The sequence below is a fragment of the Gracilinanus agilis genome, chromosome 3 (genome assembly GCF_016433145.1).
Source record: "Gracilinanus agilis isolate LMUSP501 chromosome 3, AgileGrace, whole genome shotgun sequence".
Lineage (NCBI taxonomy): Eukaryota > Metazoa > Chordata > Mammalia > Didelphimorphia > Didelphidae > Gracilinanus > Gracilinanus agilis.
This window is the reverse complement of record NC_058132.1, coordinates 131387867-131395274: the sequence shown is the minus strand read 5'-3', so window position 1 is coordinate 131395274 and position 7408 is coordinate 131387867. Positions and strand designations below refer to the sequence as shown.

Sequence of the window (7408 nt, the reverse complement as noted above, 5' to 3'; positions counted from 1 at the left end):
TCCAGAATTATATGCATTTAAAATATGATCTTTTTACAGAGTTTCCTATACTGATAAAATCATAGAACTGGGCAGAAATAAATATACACTGAACTGTGCTAAGCAACCAATCCATCAATAAACATTTATTCATTTATTTGGCACTTACTCAGCACTTAAAACACAAAGGTGAAATAAAATGTAGTCATTGTCCTTAAGGAGTTTGAAATCTAGTAGAGGAGATGAAAATACAAACATTTATAATACAAGTAAAAGTATAAAAAACTAACTTCCAAATAGAATAGTATGAGAAGTTCAAGAAAGAAACAGAGCACTAATTATTGATGAAATGAAGGAGGGTTTCATGGAGGAAGTACACCAGAACTGGCCCTTAAAGGAAAAGAAGTTTTCTTTAAAAGGCAGAGATATGGACAGAGAAGATTCCAAGCACAGATAATAATATGTACAAAGGCAACAAATCTGGAAAAGGCAAAACTAGATTTAGGAATGGTGACTATAGCTTGACCAGAACATAAAGTACATGTGATAAAGATGAAAAGGAAAATTGAAACCAGACTGTGGAGGATCAAAAGTCTAAAGAGTCTGAATTTTATTCGGTAGCCAATGGGAAGCTTTTGAAAGTTTTTTAAGTTTTAAGTTTTGGTTTTTGTTTGTTTTAAGAAAGGAAATGATGTGGTCAGACCAATGTCTTATGCAGATTTCCCTAGCAGTTATATGAAGGATATATTAGAGAGGAGAATGACTGAAAGCAAGGAGACCAATTAGGAAGCTATTATAATAGTCAGACAAGAAGTAATAATGGCCTATAGTAGGTTGGTAGCAGTGAGAGTGAAAAAAAGAGCAGAAACAAGATATATCAAGGGTAAAAGTAATAGCACTTGAAAACTGGTCAGACATAAGGAATGGAGGAAATGAAAGAGTCAAAAGTCTTCTGGGCCTATCTTTCATCAATAGAAATAGAAAAGCTAGGTTTGGGGAAAAGATTAAGACTTCAATTTTGGGTTTTTTCTTTAATTTCAGGTTTTGGTAAGGTTGGGAAGATACAACCAATAGACATCTGGGAATGTGGAGATATCATTTAAAAGAGAGATGAAGGAAATATAAACATATTTTAGGTCGCATAGTTTATCATATTATTGAAGAGCTAGAAGAAACATTATCCCATTTATTTTACAGATGAGGAAACCATGAACTACTCGAGTTATTTACTCAAAATAATAGAACTAGTTACCAGTCAAATTAGGGAATTGAAAGAGGAAGATAAGGCGTGGTTTACTAAGCAGCATTCAGAATGTAGAGAAGAAAGAAATGTTTTCACGAAATCTGTGAGCATATATGAAAAACTATTCATGTTCTTTATATTGAAACCATAAATCCAGAGATTATTTGACACATCTATGAATTAATTACTATGAGTGCATCTTTCATCTATGTAACTGGCAATCTATCATGTAAGTACCTCCCCACAAACTAGAGCAAGTATCTTTGACTTTACAAATTTCCTCAACAAAAGGGTACATCGTGGGGACAACTGAGTGACTTAGTAGATTGAGAGCCAAGCCTAGAGATGGGGGAGTTCTGGGGTCATCAGACTCCAAACACTTCATGGTTGTGTGACTCTGCATGTGTGTTCCTGGACAAATCACTTAACCCTCATTGCATGTACCTTACCACTCTTCTGTCTTGGAACCAATGCATAGGATTGATTCTAAGACAGAAGATAAGAGTTTTTTAAAAGTATACATAATGCTCTGGAGTTCTTTTTCTCTTTCTCTTTTACTACTTTGCAGAAAACAGTGCAATATCCAGGTTGTCCACCTGCTAGCTCTTGCTCTTTCTGTGAAACTGATCCACCTCCTTTTCCAGACATATATGCCCTTGATGAGTCTCTTATGATACTTCTTGAGAGCATGTCACCATCATCATCTTTTTAGGACGATTAATTCTATTCTGCATTTTTCCATTGGCCTTTGGGCCACTTGCAATTTATATCCTTTTATGTTAGTATCCCCTAATTCGCAGCCATAATAACATCATAGAGAGAATATGGACAGTAAAAATATTGGTGTCAGGAAACAACTTAGAATCACAGAAATTGTTGTAATTTTTTTCAAATGCAACACAACCTCTTATCTTTTTTTGAATCTAAGACCATTTTATTGTTCCTCTTAAGTACCTGTTCAAGATTTAAGTACTGACAAATATCTTGGAATTATGTTTGGCATGTGGTAAAACCTTAATAAATGCTTTCTTATCCATTCATTCTGCACAAGCTCCTTGAGATCTGGAGCTTTCTCACTTTTGTGTTTATATCTGTAGAACTTTGCATAGTACCTAGAACATGGTAGGTGCTTAAATTTTCATTGATTGACTAGCTCAATGATCTGCTCACACAACCAAATGTAATCATCCGAGTGATGCACTTTTCTCTCTATGTAGATTGCTAGATTATTATCTTCACAGTGGTGAGTTCTCATTGAAAAGACCTTGTAATAGTCCAGGCCTCAAATGGTTCAATATTATATAATCAGTGAAAGGGGGAAAAAAAGGAACATCTGGAGAGCTTTGTCATGTACAGGCAGTTCCAAATCCATTTGCATCTATACAGAGGACAATTTTCATGATGGTGGCAAATGAATCACCTTGTTTTAAATCAGGCCAATATTGATCAGAAGAAGATAATTAATCAATACTATCTTTTCAGTTGTATTTCTCAAGAAATAATTTATGATTTCAATACATTGAAGAGAAAGCTTTTATTTTTTCTGATTCTTTTTTTTAAATAAATTTTTATTTTTAGAAAAATTTTCCATGGTTACATGTCATGTTTTTGCTTTACCCACCCTCACCGAAGCTAATTCGCATTTCCACTGGTGTGGTCAGTCAAGACTTATTTACACATTATTGATAGTTACATGGGTGTGGTCTTTTCAGGTCTACATCCCCAATCATGTAGTAGCAGCAATTGCATTGCTGCTAGTACAGACATCCATTACATTCGATTTTACCACAATATATCAGTCTCTGTGTACAATGTTCTTCTGGCTCTGCTCCTTTCACTCTGCATCAATTCCTGGAGGTCTTTCCAGTTCACATGGAATTCCTCCAGTTTATTATTCCTTTTAGCACAATAGTATTCCATCACTAGCATATACCACAATTTGTTCAGCCATTCCCCAATTGAAGGGCAGACCCTTGCTTTCCAGTTTTTTGCCACCACAAAGAACGCGATTATAAATATTTTTGTGCAAGTCTGTTTATCTATGATCTTTTTGGGGTACAGACCCAACAATGGTATGGCTAGATACCATACTTTTATAGCCCTTTGGGCATAGTTCCAAATTGCCATCCAGAATGGTTGGATCAGTTCACAACTCCACCAGCAGTGCATTAACTTCCCAATTTTGCCACATCCCCTCCAACATTTATTACTCTCCCCTTCTTTCATTTTAGCCAATCTGCTAGGTGTGAGGTAATACCTCAGAGCTATTTTGATTTGCATTTCTCTAATTATTAGAGATTTAGAACACTTTCTCATGTGCTTATTGATACTTTTGATTTCTTTGCCTGAAAATTGCCTATTCATGTCCCTTGCCCATTTATTAACTGGGGAATGGCTTGATTTTTTTATACAATTGATTTAGCTCCTTGTATATTTGAGTAATTAGACCTCTGTCAGAATTTTTTGTTATAAAGATTTTTTCCCAGTTTGTTGTTTCCCTTCTGATTTTGGTTGCATTGTTTTTCCTTATACAAAAACCTTTTAATTTAATATAATCAAAATTATTTATTTTACATTTTGTAATTTTCTCTAACTCTTGTTTGGTTTTAAAATCTTTCCTTTCCCAGAGATCTGACAAGGATACTATTCTGTGTTCACCTAATTTACTTATAGTTTCCTTCTTTATATTCAAGTCTTTCACCCATTCTGAATTTATCTTGGTGTATGGTGTGAGATGTTGATCTAAACCTAATCTCTCCCATATTGTTTTCCAATTTTCCCAGCAGTTTTTGTCAAATAGTGGATTTTTGTCCCAAAAGTTGGACTCTTTGGGTTTATCATACACTGTCTTGCTGACATCACTTACCCCAAGTCTATTCCACTGATCCTCCCTTCTATCTCTTAGCCAGTAGTATATTGTTTTGATGACCGCTGCTTTATAGTATAGTTTAAGATTTGGTACTTCTAAGCAACCTTCCTTCACATTTTTTTTTCATTATTTCCCTTGATATTCTTGATCTTTTGTTCTTCCAAATAAACTTTGTTATAGTTTTTTCTGATATAGTAAAAAAAATGTTTTTGGTAGCTTGATAGGTATGGCACTAAATAAGTAAATTATTTTGGGTAGAATGGTCATTTTTATTATGTTAGTTCACCCTACCCATGAGCAATCAATGTTTTTCCAATTGTTTAGATCTAGTTTTATTTTTTTGGAAAGTGTTTTGTAGTTATGTTCGTATAATTCCTATGTTTGTTTTGGTAGATAGATTCCTAAGTATTTTATATTATCTAGGGTGATTTTAAATGGTGTTTCTCTTTCTACCTGTTTCTGCTGTGATGTGCTGGAAATATATAGAAATGCTGGTGATTTATGTGCATTTATTTTGTATCCTGCAACTTTGCTAAAGTTGTTGATTATTTCTACTAGCTTTTTAGTTGATTCTCTAGGATTTTTTAAGTAGACCATCATATTGGCTGCAAAGAGTAATAGCTTAGTCTCCTCCTTGCCTATTTTAATACCTTCAATTTCTTTTTTTCTCTAATTGCTACTGCTAGTGTCTCTAGTACAATGTTAAATAAAAGAGGTGATAATGGGCATCCTTGTTTCACACCTGATCTTATTGGAATGGTTTCTAATTTATCTCCATTGCTTATGATGCTTGTTAATTGTTTAAGATATATATTATCTGTTTATTATTTTTTAATAAAGAACCTTCTATTCCTATACTTTCTTGTGTTTGCTTTTATTTGAAGAAAGTTATTTAAAACAACTCAAGTGCTTTTGTAATCAATAAACAGTAAACCCCAAAAAAACTTATGTCCTTTATACTTTTCATTCATTCATTATATGCTTCATGTTTGGTGGTTATGAAAGTGTTGTCTCTTATAGAAAATCTTTGGCAAAACTCACCTATTTACTTCTCCTAGAGTTGGTATGGGTTCAAATCCTATCTCTAGCTAGATGATGATGGACAAATGATAACCTCGTCATACCTGATGCAAATTCCTAAAACTATTGAGGACAAAACAGTTGTTGATTTGAATTGGTAAAGGTAATTCCTATAGTGATAAAATTACAAATCTAGTCTGAATTTTTTTTCAGCAAGGGCACATTTGATTCAGTCATAGACCAGTCTTACAAATATTTTATGAAAATGAAAAACTATAAGTCAGTAATCATTTATATCATCTTGATTACATTTTTAAATATCATGATTCTTCTTCCTTCTTTTGGAAGTTTCCTTTCTTTGAAATGTCTTTAAAATTAATCCTTGAATAACTTTTTAAATCATGTTGCCTCCAGTACAAATTTCCTTTATATGTATTTGATCAGGTCTAATCAGACATTATGATTTCATTTTCCTTTTTTAAAAAATTATAAACTTTCAATTATTCTTAATGAACATTACATTTCAGGAGTTGCAGATCCTGAAGAGGTCAGTAGGAAGTCTGACTGTTTGTGGTAGCATCATAGATACATATAGCCCCACTCATTTTCTCAGTAGCCATCTTTCTGGCCTCTAAAATAATTTCCATAGACATCCTGCTCATGGCTAAAAACACATTCATTTGTTTTCTACTGATTTCTTTTGTCATGTACAGGGCCAAGTTCTGTTGGGCTGTGGGTTCTGTTCAATGCATCACCACCATCTGTGTTGGCTGGTCCAGAGATGCCATAAGCACTTCACTGATGATCATTTTGCTGATTATGGCACTCACAGTGGGAAGAATTAGCTGAAATCTATCAGACAACATCTCCATGCTGATGGAGTTGTAGACAATGTTATAGATAAAAAGATAGTTATGAAGTGACTTTCTGGACCTTTCTAACTAGCATGCCATTGACTTCATGGTCTCAGAGAACAAAGCTCAGACTTTTCCATTCATCTTTTCATTAATAATAAAGCTGTAGGAAATCTTCTAGTCACCCATCTTCATGGCTTTAGAAACTGCTACTCTATATTCCCTCAGTCATTCAGGGGCACCAAGCAAAAGCTGCTTCTTACCTACTCACATTTGGTGGTACTACTGTTTGCTGATCATCCTCCTCTGGATATCATTTTCATGGGCTTTTCTAGAAGCCTGACAGAGACCAAATAGACGCACTCCAGCAACTCCAACTTTATCAGCAAGTTGAAGGGCACCAATTATCACTGCTCCATCTTCTCTTGCTCTTGGTTCTACTCCTGCAGGCAGCAGTCTCTGCCTCATAGAGACTCCTTTTCACAATTACTAGACTGGATGTCCAGGGGCATTGTGTGCATCTTTGCTTAGGCTCTGGTGGAAAGCACAATTGTTCAACTATGCAATGTTATGGTTATAAAGAGTCTGCATGATGAATTTTGTTCTGAAGGTAGCTCATGAGCATGAGGTTCCAAACCTAGCACTAGCGAGAATGAAAGGCATGGTGGTAGACATAACAAAGTATTGTGACTTTTGTCTGTCCAGTGCTTGGCATATATGTACCTGCATAGCTTCTCCATCAACGTAATAGATTGGAAGCACACAACAATGGTGGATTGTGGTTCCTTTATCCTGCAGGTAGCACTGAACATGCTCAATTTGAGTCTCATCCTCCAGATGCTGCAGATACTCTTGGGAATGAAGAGCTGTGATTTGTATAATCTTTGTTAATTCTTTATTCATCCTTTCCACCAGAGTTAGGGTATGACCATGAACATGAAGTGGCTACTCAAAATTAGATAGGTTCTCATTTTCTTCCAAGATAGTCTCTTTAACAAAGATCCTGGGGTTTGCAAACAATATTAAATCCATTGATTCATTGACATAGTCTAAACATTGCTGCCATTGCCCTGGCTTCATATATGTGGTCAGGTTGGGGTTATATCATAAAAGGAAGATTTCATTTTCTTGAGTGCCTTATTTTTACTTTCATAGCTATTTTTGTATTAGAATCCAATCATTCACTTGTCAAGCGTAAGTATTTGTTATGTGCCAGCAGATACATCTGAATGAACCACAAACTTCTCTTGGCCTCTTTCTTTTCTTAAACCATAAAATTTTGTACCTTTGCCCTCTTTTATGGGGTCACCAAGTATCAAGGCATATCTTGGCTTGATTTTGAGTTTCACTTCAATTTCTTAATAATGTTCCTCTTCTTTTTTTATTCTCTGCCCCAGATGTTGGTGCCTTGATTACAGTTACAGACATTTTGAGGCAAAAGCC

General features: G+C 34.8%; 1 pseudogene; it reads right to left on the bottom strand.

Annotated features, from left to right (window-relative positions):
• Positions 1–5690: 5690 nt before the first annotated feature.
• Positions 5691–7069, bottom strand: LOC123241264 (annotated as a pseudogene).
• Positions 7070–7408: the final 339 nt, after the last annotated feature.